We start from the raw sequence: 15277 nt of genomic DNA on the forward strand, positions 1-15277 counted from the left end.
TTTATAACTATGAACACCTGAATAAGCTTCTTGGTTGGTTATAGTTTTATTTAATTACGATAGCATTTGATATGTTCAATAAAGGGCTTTGGCGCTTAAAACCGTTTTTTTTTTAAAGACAACTCCCGCACTAAGAACTGCTCTTGTGTCGCGGGAACTTTTACAAACTTACAAACAACGGACACAAAGTACAACCAGACCCGAAACAATTATTTGTGGATCGCACAAATAATTGTCCCGTGTGGGAATCGAACTCACGACCTGACCCGAAGCAGTGGTCGTATGTTCTAATATAAAATGTTTATAATCAACGCAGTGTTATATACTCTGTCAATGTTTTTATTACAAATATATATGCTGTCTTGATTATTCTAGCGTTTATAGAAACGACTTCAGGGAGTATTGCGGCTCAAACGAGTGTAAATCCTAAAATCATTATTTTTATTATTCAAGAGGGTATTGTAAATAGAACGGTGAGGGTATGAGAGTGAATACTACATGCACTTGGCTGGTTTCTTTGTGTAATACATTTTGAGGCAACAAAGGCACAACCTTATTTTTACAGCGAGAAATATATCAAGACATTTATATTTTAAGGTCTTTATCACCGGAATAACTTATATGTAATTACATTACTAAAAGAAAATCTTGCAATTTTCCTAAAGTTAAGCACAGTACGGACCCTCAAGGCCAATTCAATATCCTTTCATCGTAACTTTTTATAAAACAATTACAGAACGTAGTCAAAGGCCTCATAAGCAATCAAACCCATTTCTTTTACGTGAAAAGTGCCCGAAAACTTAAGTGGACCAATTATATCTCGACTTAATAGTTCGTTTAACATCCATAATAAATTCAGAAAGGTTTCGTCGAGAAAGCTTTTCATATACATTATTCAATTAATTGGGACAGGATCGGATTGAACCGGGTCACTGTGTCCGAGGACCGAAGTCGCAAAGTCGCCCGTCTGTAACCACCCTTAAATTTGTTTCATTCCAACTGTAATTCAATTTTAATTGTTTATCCAATTTAGTGTTTTATTGCGTAACTTATTTTTGTATTTTTTGAGGTCGGACGATTGTTACTGTTTAAAGTTCACGACCTTTTGGTGCTTAGTCAAAAAACGTTGTCATTTATCATTTTATCTCTTTGATCCGAAAGAATATATTTTGACATTGTAGCTAAATAAAATTAATTACACAATAGTTCGTAAATAAATTCAATACTAAAGATTACAATATTATTTCAAACATTACGACATAACATAATTTGGATACGTACGTTTATAATGTGAAGAGAAAATTCTATGAAGATTATATCACTTTCGTCTGGTCCAATCTATACTAATATTATAAAGCTGAAGAGTTTGTTTGTTTGTTTGTTTGTTTGAACGCGCTAATCTCAGGAACTACTGGTCCGATTTGAAAAATTCTTTAAGTGTTAGATAGTCCATTTATCGAGGAAGGGTATAGGCTATATATCATCACGCTACTACTCATAGGAGCAGAGTACCAGTGAAAAATGTTACAAAAACGGGGAAAATTTAGACCCATTCTCCTTATGTGACGCAAGCGAAGTTGCGCGGGTCAGCTAGTTATAAATAAATATTGCTTATACAGAATTCTTCAGTTTAAAAATTGAATCTCTTGACCCATCCCCAATATTCCAACGATTAAACAATAGATCGAATATTATTATACTCAAAAGTATTCCACAAACTGTTACAGGATTTCAATTGGTTGGTTTATTAAAATCAATTGGTGTTACATAATGAAACTTGATCGGGTCAAGGCGACTACGAACGTTCTTTGTCAAGGTTTCATACAATTCGATGTCAAATAACGTAACCTAGTGACGTATTGGTATTTCAACTGATGTGTGTTACATAAGATGAGAGAGAGAAGTGTATTTGGATTAATAAAATATTTTTGTTTTTTTTGCAATCGGATATTTTATTGTGATAGAAATTTAACCTGAGTCGAAATGTCTAGAAGTCTAGAAAAATAACAAAACGTCTAGAACTAAGGCAACTTCATAATTAATGATCGCAATTCAAAAGTTAAACCTAATCAGATGCTCCTAATGCAGAATACAACTTCTATTATTTTTAGGACAACATTTTACGTTCGTGCATTTTTGGCGTAATAAGTACTAGTTCTGAAATGCGCCAAAGTTGATGTCAGACCTTATATACAAATCGGACTCAGGTATCAACAGACATTATATTTAAGACATCGCCAATAAAAACAATTTATGATCAAAGAAGCAATTATTTTGTCCCAGGAAAGATAAAATAGCTTTTTATTTGTTCTATGTTTAGGATCAGCGGAAAGTTTTACGAACAGAAAATAAAGATTGATTGTGACTTGTTCTTGGTCAACTGAATGTTACAGGCATGTCAATCATGTCATACTGTTATAGTGAAAGGTCAAAACGTGTCGAGGCTTTAGGGTACTTTCCTTACCTACCACCCATGTACATTAGTACAAGTCATAGTATGTGTGAACGCTAAAAAAATATTTTTCACCTGTTTTTTTTAAGTCGGGTTATAACAAACGTCGGAACTATGCCATAAAAAATTATATGGCATAGTTCCGAGACGCATTTAATTTTGACGTGCTCGTAGTTCGCATGTTTGCAATTGCTCGAGAATCGCAACTCTATGTATTTGCTCGGTCATTGTTGGCAACTTTGAATGACCACTTACTTACTCTTGTAGATATTCATACTCTAGACATAAACAAAGTAACACATTCAAATCGGTTAATACCACATTTAGGCCAAGCTCAAGGCTATACAAAGCTTTCATGAAGGTTAAAAGCTACGAATATAATGACTATAATGATTTTAGGTAACTAACTCGTATAAATATGTATCGTTGTGTGCCACAAAAGGCGTTAACGATGCAAGTAGCGAGTTAAAAGGATTGCAGACATTTCGATATTTACCGACCGTTTAAAGTTATGACTAACAAACAACGGGGCTTGTTACATTTCTAAAATATTATCACAGTAAAGGTTTAAGATAATTAAATAACTATCACAGTCCGTAAAAGTAGTTTAGTACTGTCAGGACTCAGTAATATAAATCCTTAGATTGGGTATGAATTATTTTGTCCTTCCAATGAACAACATTTTTAAATTTCAAACAAGTCTCCTAATATTATAATGTAACGGGTCTTAAACGCGATTAAAAATTAAAGTTTACAATACCTTATTTATTTACCCGACGTTTCGATCGAATTACATCGACTGTGGTCACGGGCTGACTGGTCAAACAAGACTGACTTAAAATACATTAGGACTTAGGAGCAATGGCAACTTTAAAGTACTTGCAAGCGCTCCAAATCGTACCGGTATCACACCGGAACGGTACCACAAGTATGTGCGACCTCCATAACGGAGACCTTTTCCAGAGTAAACTAATATAAGGTAATGGTCAAACTATTAGCCGACGTTAAAAGGGAGAAGAGGGGTGAGAGGGGGAGGTCCGAAAATTACTCGCTTTCGTTCAACGTAGCCGAGTTAATTGACTGTTAATGTTTTAATGACTGAACGTTGAAAAGTGAAAGAGATTTAGTTCAAGGTTAAGTTTTACTTAGTCCGGTCTGATTTAAGATGGGTTTCCGCTTTGAGGGTGATTTAAAAGTTACATAAATCATAAACAATAGAATTAAAACAATAAGTTTTTCTTTCAGGGCTATGTACTAAATGTCCTTTATCCAGACAAAAAGGCAAATAATAACGTTTTCAGCCCTTGAAACAATACACAATTGCCTTTTAAAACTGTTACAAAAATAAGTCGCCACATAATGTTATGTAATGTTTGGACAAAAAACGAAAGAGCTTTTTTATATGAAAACCACAATCTAGCCCCGAAAGGATAGGTATAACAAATGTTTTATTTAGAGTTCCTTAATCGCGGCACAAGACAGACGTTTAAATTTGAGTTTTTTTTCTGTAACTATTTGTCTAGGAGGATTTTTTGTCTTATATAATAAGTAGCGGATTCGAGCACACTATACTAGTGTAATTAAATTTTCTCTAATCGATACTCGAAAGTTCGCCCGCTAACTCATACACCATACAAAACATAACCCATAAAAACATAGCCCGCAACAATAAAAAAATCAGCATCATCGACTTACCAATCACCGATCAACAATAAATAATATTAACTAAAAGGGAGAGCGAGAGAAAGCGATGGCGAACGGCGAGAAAAAAGAATTAACGGAAGTCGTTCTTCTTGAACCTAAGATTTCTTTACATTCAAGAATAATGTACGGAACACGAACATCTTACTAAATACTTCTCCATTCTTTATTCCACTAAAAGCCTACGGAGCGTGTCAAATGTCGTCATGTACAGCAGTATAAACGTTCCGCTTACGTACACTTGTTATGATACTTAGTGTTAGCCTGCGTTCTGCGTCCTGCGTCCTGCGTCCTTCACTAGCTCCCTATTACAACGGTTTAGGAGCTTGCTTCAATAACCGTCAAAGGAAACCGACGGCTATACACGTTATCTTTTATGTAAAGAAATATGATGGTAATGTTGGTTACATGGTTGAATTCAGCGTGAGTAAAAAGTATTTAGATGTAGTTTTAACTTTTTCACCGCCAAAGTTAGATATATTTCATTTTCTGTAGTTTCCATTATTCCTCGTTATTGTACAGTTCTTGTGAGGCGACGCATTGGCAGACAGTTTTGTAGGCAATTTACCAAAGACTATAACAAAAATATTTAGGCATATTGTTAAATGTTTTCTACAAAATTAATTAAACCAATTTACTTGGCAATAGTTGCAAATTGTCAGTAGCTGCAATACCACTCGCTATTAAGGTCGAGGTCATCTGGCCTCCTACCAACTGCCTCTGCATATATTTTGTCGTGTTTTGCCTATTAATATAAGCTTTTTTCCTAGGAAATAGTTTTCTTCTTGAGCCAAGTTTATTGCTGCGTATTTGTCAAGCGCAGACATAACTTAAATGCGAGGAAAAATTGAGATTCCTTCCCAGAAAGTGTGTTTTTATGATTGCGTTTTAAATGTAGACTTAAAAGTTAATAGGTTTTTAAGCTCTCTTGAATTGTAAAGATTTGTAACGAAAAAAATACTGGAACAGAATTACAGAAAGCAAATTTTTTTTTCAGATCACAGACATTATCCATAACTGCCCTTAATTTAAGTTCTACAGTCTAGAATAATCGAAAGGACTTCCAAAGGTCCCTTATACATAGACTATGGAGTTTAAAGTTAGACTATGTATTTCCCTATCCTGTAGTACTTACAAATATACCCCCATCAAAATCACACAAAACATTTGAACATCCGAACTCCATCTAAACAAACAGCCTGTACATAAAGGAACGAAAATACGCTCCCATATGTACAGGGTGTTTGATAAACAGACAGATAAAACAACAGCCGTCCGTTATTAAAGGGTGGTGTCTGATCGAAGGTCGTCGTTTGACGCGACAACCAGTCCTGGATTATCTTGGATATAGGAATTCCAATAATATTTCACTAGCTGCCCCGCTTGGGCGCAGTGAGGTGCAAGTTGCAAGAGCAAAGAGTGACAAATATTTGTGAATGATTGTTTTATATTTTTTGTTCAAAATAGGATGATTTATAAGATAAATGAATGAATGTTCACTGTAAGATTTGTTTAATTTATCTTAGTCTCGTGTGATTGTGGTTAAACTTTAAACTCAAGAAATTAAAACCTTTCATAACATGCCATGATTTTCATGCTTGTTAAATGAGCAGTTAGAAGATAAAATTATGATTTCCTTGAATTCGAAGCATTTCACAACAAAATCCGGGCTATATAAAGATAAAAAAATAAAAAATGTAGAGACGATTCTCTGTCATTAAATAATAAAGAAACTGACGCAGTTTTACCACTTCGAAATATTTATTGAACAGCTTTTCAGATGGAGTTTTTTGCAATTGTTTTTCATACATTTGCTGTCACATAAATATAAACTGTGAAATTGGCCCTGAATAGTGTTGTTGACAATGGAGAATGTTACCTAATTTTGATTTTTAGCACTCCATATTCTCATTTAAAAATAAAAAATACTGGTGAAAGAATTACTTCGATACGTCAATTAGTTTTCGATTTATAAGTAAAACAAGTTGTACCCGCACGACGCTAGCTCTCGGTGACAGTGTGACGTCACTCTACACTTGCTCAGTGTGGCTCACACAGTCCGCTTGCGGTCGCGCGCTCAATGCGTTGAAATTATTCCTAAATACTTTTAAAAATGTCCAATTCAAATACTAGGAAATCATATGTTGTGCCTAAATGTAATTTAATTTTATGTAGGTAAGTATATAAGTAATAATAAATAACTTCATCTTATAATGAAACAATTTCTAACCGGATTGATCGCGAGTTTATTGTGTGTTTTTTTTTATTTTACTGTGGCAGGAAAAATGTAAAATCAATAAGTACGCGATTATTTCGGTTAAAAATTGTTCATTATAATATGCAGTGATCGTAAATATCTAACATATTACTTATACATATGTATAATATACTAGAAGCGGCCCGCGACTTCGTCCGCATGGAAACTCTTCCCGCGTAAATCCCGATCCTTCGGAACTCCGGGATAAAAAGTAGTCTATGTGTTATTCTGGGTCTTCAGCTACCTATATATCAAATTTCATCGTAATCGGTTCAGTCAAATTTGCGTGAAAGAGTAACAAACATCCGTACATACTTACATACATACATACGTACATACATATATACGTACATACATACATACATATATACGTACATACATACATACATACGTACATACATACATACATTCGTACATACTTACATACATACATACATATATACATACTCAAACTTACGTACATACGTATAAACGATGACATACATACTATTACATACATATGTACATATATTCTCACAAATTTTCACATTTTTAATATTAAGTAGGATTTTGGAGGCAACAAAACCTCTATTTGTTCTACAAAATAATTCGCAACCATTATTCCATTTATTTTAGGTAGTTTATCCGATTGACCTTTTTCAAATCCTTTATCCATTTTATTAATCGAATAGTATTTACTATTATTATAAGTTATTTTATACATAAGCGGACGAAAACACAACAAAATACTACGCAAGCTATACTAAGACTACCAAAATACTAAGCGGGACGCGGTCCGCGCGGCGCGGCAATGTAGTATGACGTCACAGCCGCTCACGCGGCTGCTAGCGGGACTCGATATTTTTCGAAACTTTGAATGCTTATAAAATCAAAACTATTCGGTATTTTTGACTGAAACAAAAACTATTTATAAAACTGTTTATATGTATACATACAGGCCATATTGTGTCAAAATTTAAAGCGATTTGGCATACCTAGTAACATTCTCCATTCTGTTTAGTTATTCAAATAAAATAATACTAAATCGCTGTTTCTTGTGGTACAGACCACACATTAAGAGAGCGCGGACTATCAAACAGTGGACCTTTGCATTCGGAAATCTGGCTGGCTTTGACGTGCCATTAATTTGTGCAACTTCCGCCTACCGGCTTTTGGACTCGCGTTTAATGCTGGCCGAATCTATTTACTGTTACACTTCGCTTTAAACTTCGGTTTATGTTTGAACAAGTCGTTTGGAAATCATTGAGCCCACGTGTAGCAATTATTTCACCGTCAGTGTGTGGGTGGCGCTTCAAAGTGAGGTTTGCGATTGAAATGCTTGCAACTAGTTTGTGTCTGCAACGTAATAAGATTATGCATTGAATTAGTCTATTCAGGCTTGAATAATTAGGTTATAGAAGATGGAGTCGGAGATAGAGTGCGTTGGTTGTGTAACTATAACTAATATGTTAACGTCTGGAAAACAGGGATTCTTCAATGATTGAAGTATGAAAATATACAGCTTTCTGTATGTCTGATGACACCCATATTTATATTTATTTTAAAAGAAAATTTGTGTTTTCACATACGTGCATCGAACAGCCCCCAAAATTCTATCAGAATTTCTTAAACGAATTTTATTGGAATATAAATTCCATTTGATTGCGTGAATCCGACGTTTGTCACACATGTTTTTTTAAAAGGATGTTTGGGAAGATATAATAATACGTAACTGTCTTAAATAGAACATTTTAATACCTACCTACATGTGACGAGAACAGAGAATGTTAGGTCACTAAGACACAAGTTTTTACCTATAAACTAAAGTTATATATATACCTATCAAATTTAATACAATTGCCTGACAAATTACTAAGCTAATATATAAATGATATCACTCTAAGGACAGTCTAGAAGGGACAGACTCTTTTTACATACTATTTGGTAGCGGTACAAGTTTTTCGTTAAAATAAAGTGTTTTGTGTAAACAGTAATCTGTATTATCAAAGTTCACAAATAAAACCACATTTAACACTGACCTTTAAACAAGGCCATTCGTTTATATTAACGATGAAACATTTAAAATATACTGTGAAATAAAAACCAACGATTAAAATAAACGTGATAAGAAATAATCCCCGTTTTTCATGATAACATTAAATATTATGTCTGGCAATTCAGGTACACTGAAACACCTAAAAAAGTTATCATTTTAAATGATGAGGCTTTAACATGCTATTAATATATTTTGTTAAAAAAATAAACATTTGTTTTTTTTGTATTCATGACCAGTGCGACCTTTACATCCTTGTGTAGCAACACAAGGATGTAAAGGTCGCAGTGGTCTATAAACATAAAGGTAGGTCATAACAGTGATTTTCATATTGAATTAAAAATGATATTTCGTGGGAAATTAGAAACTACCTTAAAATAAAACTTTTAAATGATACTTACTCAATAGAAGTAATGGGCCCAGTTTATCTTTGGTGAAATGCGTCGCAAACCTTAATTTTAAAAATAATTTCGACCGAATCTTCGTATCCCCGAACACAGCACAATGCAATATTAATACTAGTACTTGGACAAGTAATTACAACTCGTAGGACCTTACGAAGTCATTAAATACTAAGATACCTGAAGCACATAAGGTCAATTCCTCACGGTTGCTTACTCCTCAAAACGCGAACGACATAAAGCATCTAAGCGTATTTGCTCACAATCCTCTCAAAAATTAGCATTCACCGTGCGTCCCTTGCGTATAAAATCCTAAACCAATAAAGTCTAAAACGGTAGCAGAATGTGAAGCCGCACAAAAGTACAGCCTTCGACCTCACCGAGATTGAATTTCCCTGGACCATTCGACCAGTCCGTCGAACAAAACACTCAATTTAAGATCAAGCACTTTTTTATTGAGCCAATCTACCCGCCTTAATTTCGAGTGTAAAAGGAACTTTGGTTATATTTAAAAGCGAACTGAGGACCGTTTAATTTGAGGTGAACGAGTCGGCTGTGGATGTTTGTTTGTGATAGAAATAGATTTGGTATTGTTAATTAATTGCTCTTAGAATAATTTTGATTTAACATTTACCTAAATATTATTTTGGTGACAGATTAATTTATAATAGCTCGCTTTAGGTGAAAAAGAAAATTACTCCTAAAATAATTTCCATATTAAAGTATACAGAGTTCAACATCATCAGGCACAGGAAATTCCGTGTGAATCTTTCCTTACAAATGATGACCTGATTAAAATGGAAGATTTTTTAATTTTCTCAAGTCCACATTCAAACATGCGTCTACCAAACAATGTGAATTAAAAAAATACAGTCTATCATAACGACAATCAGTTTAAAATAACTTTGACAACACAATGATACACTGCAGATAAAGGATGCTTGTTTTTAACCAGGATCACCAATGTACCAGTAGCCGTAAGTATCAACCCTTATTGTAAAGTTCATTTCCGAACATCAAAAACCCATTCCAAACATCCCAACCAAACACAGCGCATTCCTCTAGTATAAAAAATAAAAGGCGTCCGACAAAGGCAAAGGCCTTATTTGCCTCAAGAGCTCAGGATTACCGGACAATATTAATTTCTTCTCTGAACAATCTACAAGACTTGGAAATTGAATCGGCAAAGATAGGATCAGTTTTTTCCATTACAAAGTGGGGGACTCACCTCGATCGCGAAAGATTAGAATTTAATAGGGTGTATTAATTTTTTGTGAGGGTGAAAACGTTTAAGGCTTGCGTTTGAGGGCGACAGTTTAGGCGGTTTTAAAATTTGAGTGGATTTGCTACAAAGTGGATCAGAGAGAAAGATTAAAAATTAAGAATCTGATATTCCTATATTTATATTGAAATACTTTTATTAGGTACCCTTGTTTCTCGTTAACGATGTTCTCAACAATCGGATTTTGAGCTTTGATTAATAAATAGAAATTGTTATCCAATTAAAGATTCAAATTCTCTAAACCTGGTTTAAATTTTGACGGTTGATTTTGGTACAGTTTTTATAACTTTATTGTTTATGTAGCAATACAATTAAAAATATACCGACGAAGAGGTAAAATAAAAATGCTCTTTTTTTGCTTCAAATATTTCGTAGCAACACAAACGTACATTACATTAAAGTCAAATATCATAACATAATTTAACTTCTCCTCAAACAAACTTGCAACGTCTATTATTATCTTGCAAAATAGAATGTTCCGAAGTAATATAATTTAGCTGAATGCAGAGTAGAAAGCCCACGCCCCCTCATCTTAACAGTCGAAGTGCTTCAAACTTGTACATACTTCAAAACTTCGTACTTTTTCACATATTATTATTAACATTCGTATGAAAGAACTTTATGAGTCAAAACGATTTCTGTGCGCATTTGTAAGGTTATACAAACTTTTATAGCAGTATAACATTACGAGATAATAATAGAGCGGTGAAAAATTAAATGTTCTTTTTCAAGTACTTTAGGGGAAGCTTATGTAAATTGTTTTTTCGTTGTCATATTAATAGGTTTAGTTTGTTTTACGTAATTTGATACCACATGTTTACATTCTGAGAAATTATTAGCGAATATAAAATAAAACTAATTTAGGTTTTGTTTTTTACCGCAACCAATTTTCGATAAAATAAACTAAAAAGCATTGAAAAGCTGCCAATAACCATTCTGAATTTATTCGCGCAAAAACCAAATGGTATTTACTATTTATTGAACTCAAATTTTAATATAGTTTTGAATAAACTTGATTACACAAATCAATTTATATAAACAAGAGTTTATAACGCCTGAACAGGCTAGTCAGAATTTCTACAAAATTATTTCGAAATATTAATAACATGATCCAATTCCCTATGCGTTTTAACTTACATTCACTATACTATTTCGTTTATATGTTTGAAAACAGATATCTGCATGTAATGATGCATTATTTACGTTGATATTTCGTCCATAACTGGTCGTAACTACTAGCGAATTGTCTCAGGCACCATGGCTTTTAATTATGTACAGTATGGCATTTGAAATTTAAAGTACCTTATACATTTAAAACCCATTTTCGGGCTTAATTTAAAACTTATGTGTTATTCTGTCTATCACCCGAAACACCAAATTCCAAAATATTTTTCGAATATGTTTTTTTATTCTTTCAAGCGTTTAAGTTAAACTACAAAATGCAGCACATTAACGTCCTATTTTCCGTCCGCACTCAGAGATGAGAGGCTCTTGCATATTCCAAGTTGCACTCAACAAACTCCTTACAGAAATATCACTTAGCAAATGTATTCAACGTTCTGTAAATTGTAGCCTTAGAATACTGGATTTTACCTGCCATTTCAGTTTCCATACATTTGCTTTCAATTATTTCGAACTACTAAAAACCGGCGTAAGAAAGCTTTTAAATATGAGTAGGTACTATATCTTCATGTAATTTAATTTCTTTGTTTTTCAATCAATAAACAAAATCTGTTATTATTATGCTAGGTATCAACTTTAGCATTTATTTGGAGCTGTGCCGGTTTACTAGTCACTACTACTCTCGAAAACTAATATAAACGCACAACTATTAATGCTTTAAAAAAAAAATCTTTTTATTACTGCCTATTTAAAGAATACAAAGGATTAAAATATATAAGTATTAATAAACAAAAATACTCACCGCAACCCAGTAACCAAAACACGTAGTAGTGAAGAAAGATCGTAGAACTTAGATCGCGAGTCGAAGTGTCTAGCGAGCGGCGACACGCGCGCTCCGGCCCGGACACGCGCTACGACTGCCGCCCGCCCCGCTACGACGTAGCTCGTAGCGCTGAGCTACACCGTAGCGACAAATTTTCAAAATATTTGATTGGAAGCTATTTGGGTTTGTTTTGTCTAGAAGAGTTAGAATTTATTTTTAATATGTTCGTTTTACAGTACAATATCATTAATTTAACCATTATATTATTTTTGAGCGTAGCCATTGAAATATCTTTATATTTTCTGTTTTTATGGCAATCTCTCTATCTATATAAATTTTTCACGAGATGGAAAATTACGAAACAAAATACGAAAATTAAAGATAAAACTGAAGAAACTGGAATAGTCAGTTTATTTGAAGGATATCTTTAAATAGTTTTCTATCCGACCAAGTGTATCTACGTGTGTAAAAATAATCCAATTCGCATCGCCGGGTGTTTATAAACTACAATTTACCCCTATACCTAACGTGCTAAGTTCCTAATGAATGCACACATTGCACACTCACGTCCTGCCATGCCTTCGGTCAAACTCGGGACTCTTCGGCTCACTTCGGCCTAACTGACAATAAGCGATAACATCTGTATTGCTCTCCCCGGAGTCATAAACTACTTTGTAATGCATGATGGATGATAGAACAGTCAGTAGGGAATACAGAACTAGGTGTGATGGAGTCATTGTCCTTTGGCATACTCTACTTAAACTATGGATAATTGCCTTTTTTGCGAACGGAACGCTCCCTTGATAGTCTAAGTAGCAGTGTAGGTATTACTACTTAGACCATCGAGGGCTGTCAATTTCAAAGACAGTCGTTAACAGTAGTCAGAAGCTTAAAAGTCTGGCAACTTATCTCACCGAAGGGTATTGTGTTATAACCCCGGTAACTAGGGCGGGGGAATGGTCAAGCATTACCACAATGCTTGATGATTCTCCTACTCCCGACATCTGTCCGATGCCGGGTCTAGCAAATGGTTTAGGGAGTAGCGCAAGTCGCAAAGATCCCCTAAACAAGGCCAGTGGACTATCCTTCCCGAGGTTGCTGCCCGTTATTGGCCAATTACCCTCTGTAATTGGCACAACAAAAACCTCTGGCCGATACTCTATATCCAAACCTTTTCCTTTCCCACTTATCCCTAAACCAATCCCGCATAGCCGAACCGTGGCGGCGCATTATCCACTCAGGCACACAGAGCCTTGGGGCACCAAATACCCCCAAAAAATTGTACCACACTTACCTTGGGCGGGTAGTGTGAGTTCTTCTTCTTTTCTCCCCTCTTCTTCTGGCATCCTATGCCAATCTCGCCCAAACAAAAACCTTCAAATATAATGAACGCACAGTCGCATAGAAAATTACCCCAGGAGGGTACCACTGATAGTGGAGAATCCCTCACCGAGCCTAGCTCGGTCCGTCCCACGTATTCTGGGGGGGACAAACTGTGCCCAAAACCAGGCGGAAGCCTGGACCTCTCTGGCCTCGCCGAGGCCATCTCCTCGTCACCCGAAAAGGGAATAAACACTACTTCGCAGTGGACGGTAGCCGCTCATAAGCGACCTTGCAAAAGGGAACCTACCGCCCCTGCAAAATCCAAACAAAGGCTGAAGGAACTACCGGAACGCCGTCGCCCCAACAGGCGCGCGAGAAGGGAACACCTTCAGCCCAAAAACGCAACACAAGCCGAGACGGCAACCGCAGCAGCGGCAACGCAGCGCGACCCTCAGCCCTCCACCTCAGGAGAGCCTAAAACGGCACCACCAGCACCACCACCACCACCACCACCCAGCAAGTCGAGTAAGAGACGGACACCGAGAGGAACTCGTGGTCGGCGGAACGCTGCGACGGCTCCCACTGCACCTGAAAAGGAGCAGTCTGGGACTGGGGATGGTCCGGACGAGCGCGCTTCTTCGAAGCGGTCTCGTCTGGACGATACTCAGTCTCCCAGAGGGGAAGCCAAACGCGCGAAAACCGACGCGAAACCGAAGCGGGCGATGAGCTACGCGGATGCGAACAAATCGCATCTGCGAGTAGCGATCATCACCGTCCCGCCTAGGGACCTCTCGCAAAGCCAGGCAGATCAGCTGAGGGAAGCTATCGATGATAGCATCCTGCAAGCTGTACTGGCTCCGCCGTCTCCGAGTGTACATGCTCCATCTTTCCGCGGCCGCCCTTTCCTTCTGGACGGGGCTTTAGCGATGTGGTGTGAGGACACAAATGCTCTCGACTGGCTGGGCAAAGAAATAGGGAACATTGCGTCACCAGTCCCCGGAACCACTCTGACTGTCATAAAGCAGTCAGAAATGAAAAAGAAGCTGAAGGCTGGGCTTCTCATCCACACCCGCATCACCGAAGCTGCTACACTGCAGAGAGTCCTTTGTGCCCAGAACCCCTGGTACAAAGTAGACTCTTGGCAGTGTTACGACATGACGGTGGATGACAAACCACAAGAGGTGAACTCCAAGGAGAAGATAGTGCATCTTATCCTTGGAATTCCTGAGGACCAGAAGCAAGCCATCCTGGACCGTGATCGCCGAGTAGCGCACATGTCTGGGAGTGGCTACATCAGGTTCTTCACCTCGGAGGAACAAGCCACGAGCAGCAGCAGACCAACGGCGACGGAGGAGTCAACGGAGGGGGCCGCATCCGGTCCCGAGCCGTCCACCTCTGCTCCCCAACAGGGTTCGAGCGAGATGGAGACAGACCCGCCGCCGCAGAACAAGGGGACTACCAGTGACGAAGATGACGTCCTGCGTAGCCCGTAGTCCCCTAAACATAAATGTTATACAAACCAACCTCCAGCACAAACAAATAGCGGCGGCCACTCTACGCAGAGCACTGGAGGTTAACAACAAGACCGTCGCCCTGATCCAGGAGCCGTGGATCAGAAACAACAAAATCTGCGGTCTAAGCAATATCTGCGGTAAGTTACTGGTAAAACCCTCAGTCGACAAACCGAGAACCTGCATTTTCATGCCCAACACCATAACAACCACGCTACTAAACCAATTCTGTTCTAGAGACCTCACTGCAGTGACAATCCACACAGAAAATAACACAACCCTAGTCTTAGCCTCAGTGTACATGCCGAGCGACGGCGAAACTCCAACAAGAGAACTGGCCGAACTTGTACAACACTGCGAAACACAAGACTGG

This window comes from Anticarsia gemmatalis, chromosome 6, assembly GCF_050436995.1.
Source record: "Anticarsia gemmatalis isolate Benzon Research Colony breed Stoneville strain chromosome 6, ilAntGemm2 primary, whole genome shotgun sequence".
NCBI classification, from domain to species: Eukaryota; Metazoa; Arthropoda; class Insecta; order Lepidoptera; family Erebidae; genus Anticarsia; species Anticarsia gemmatalis.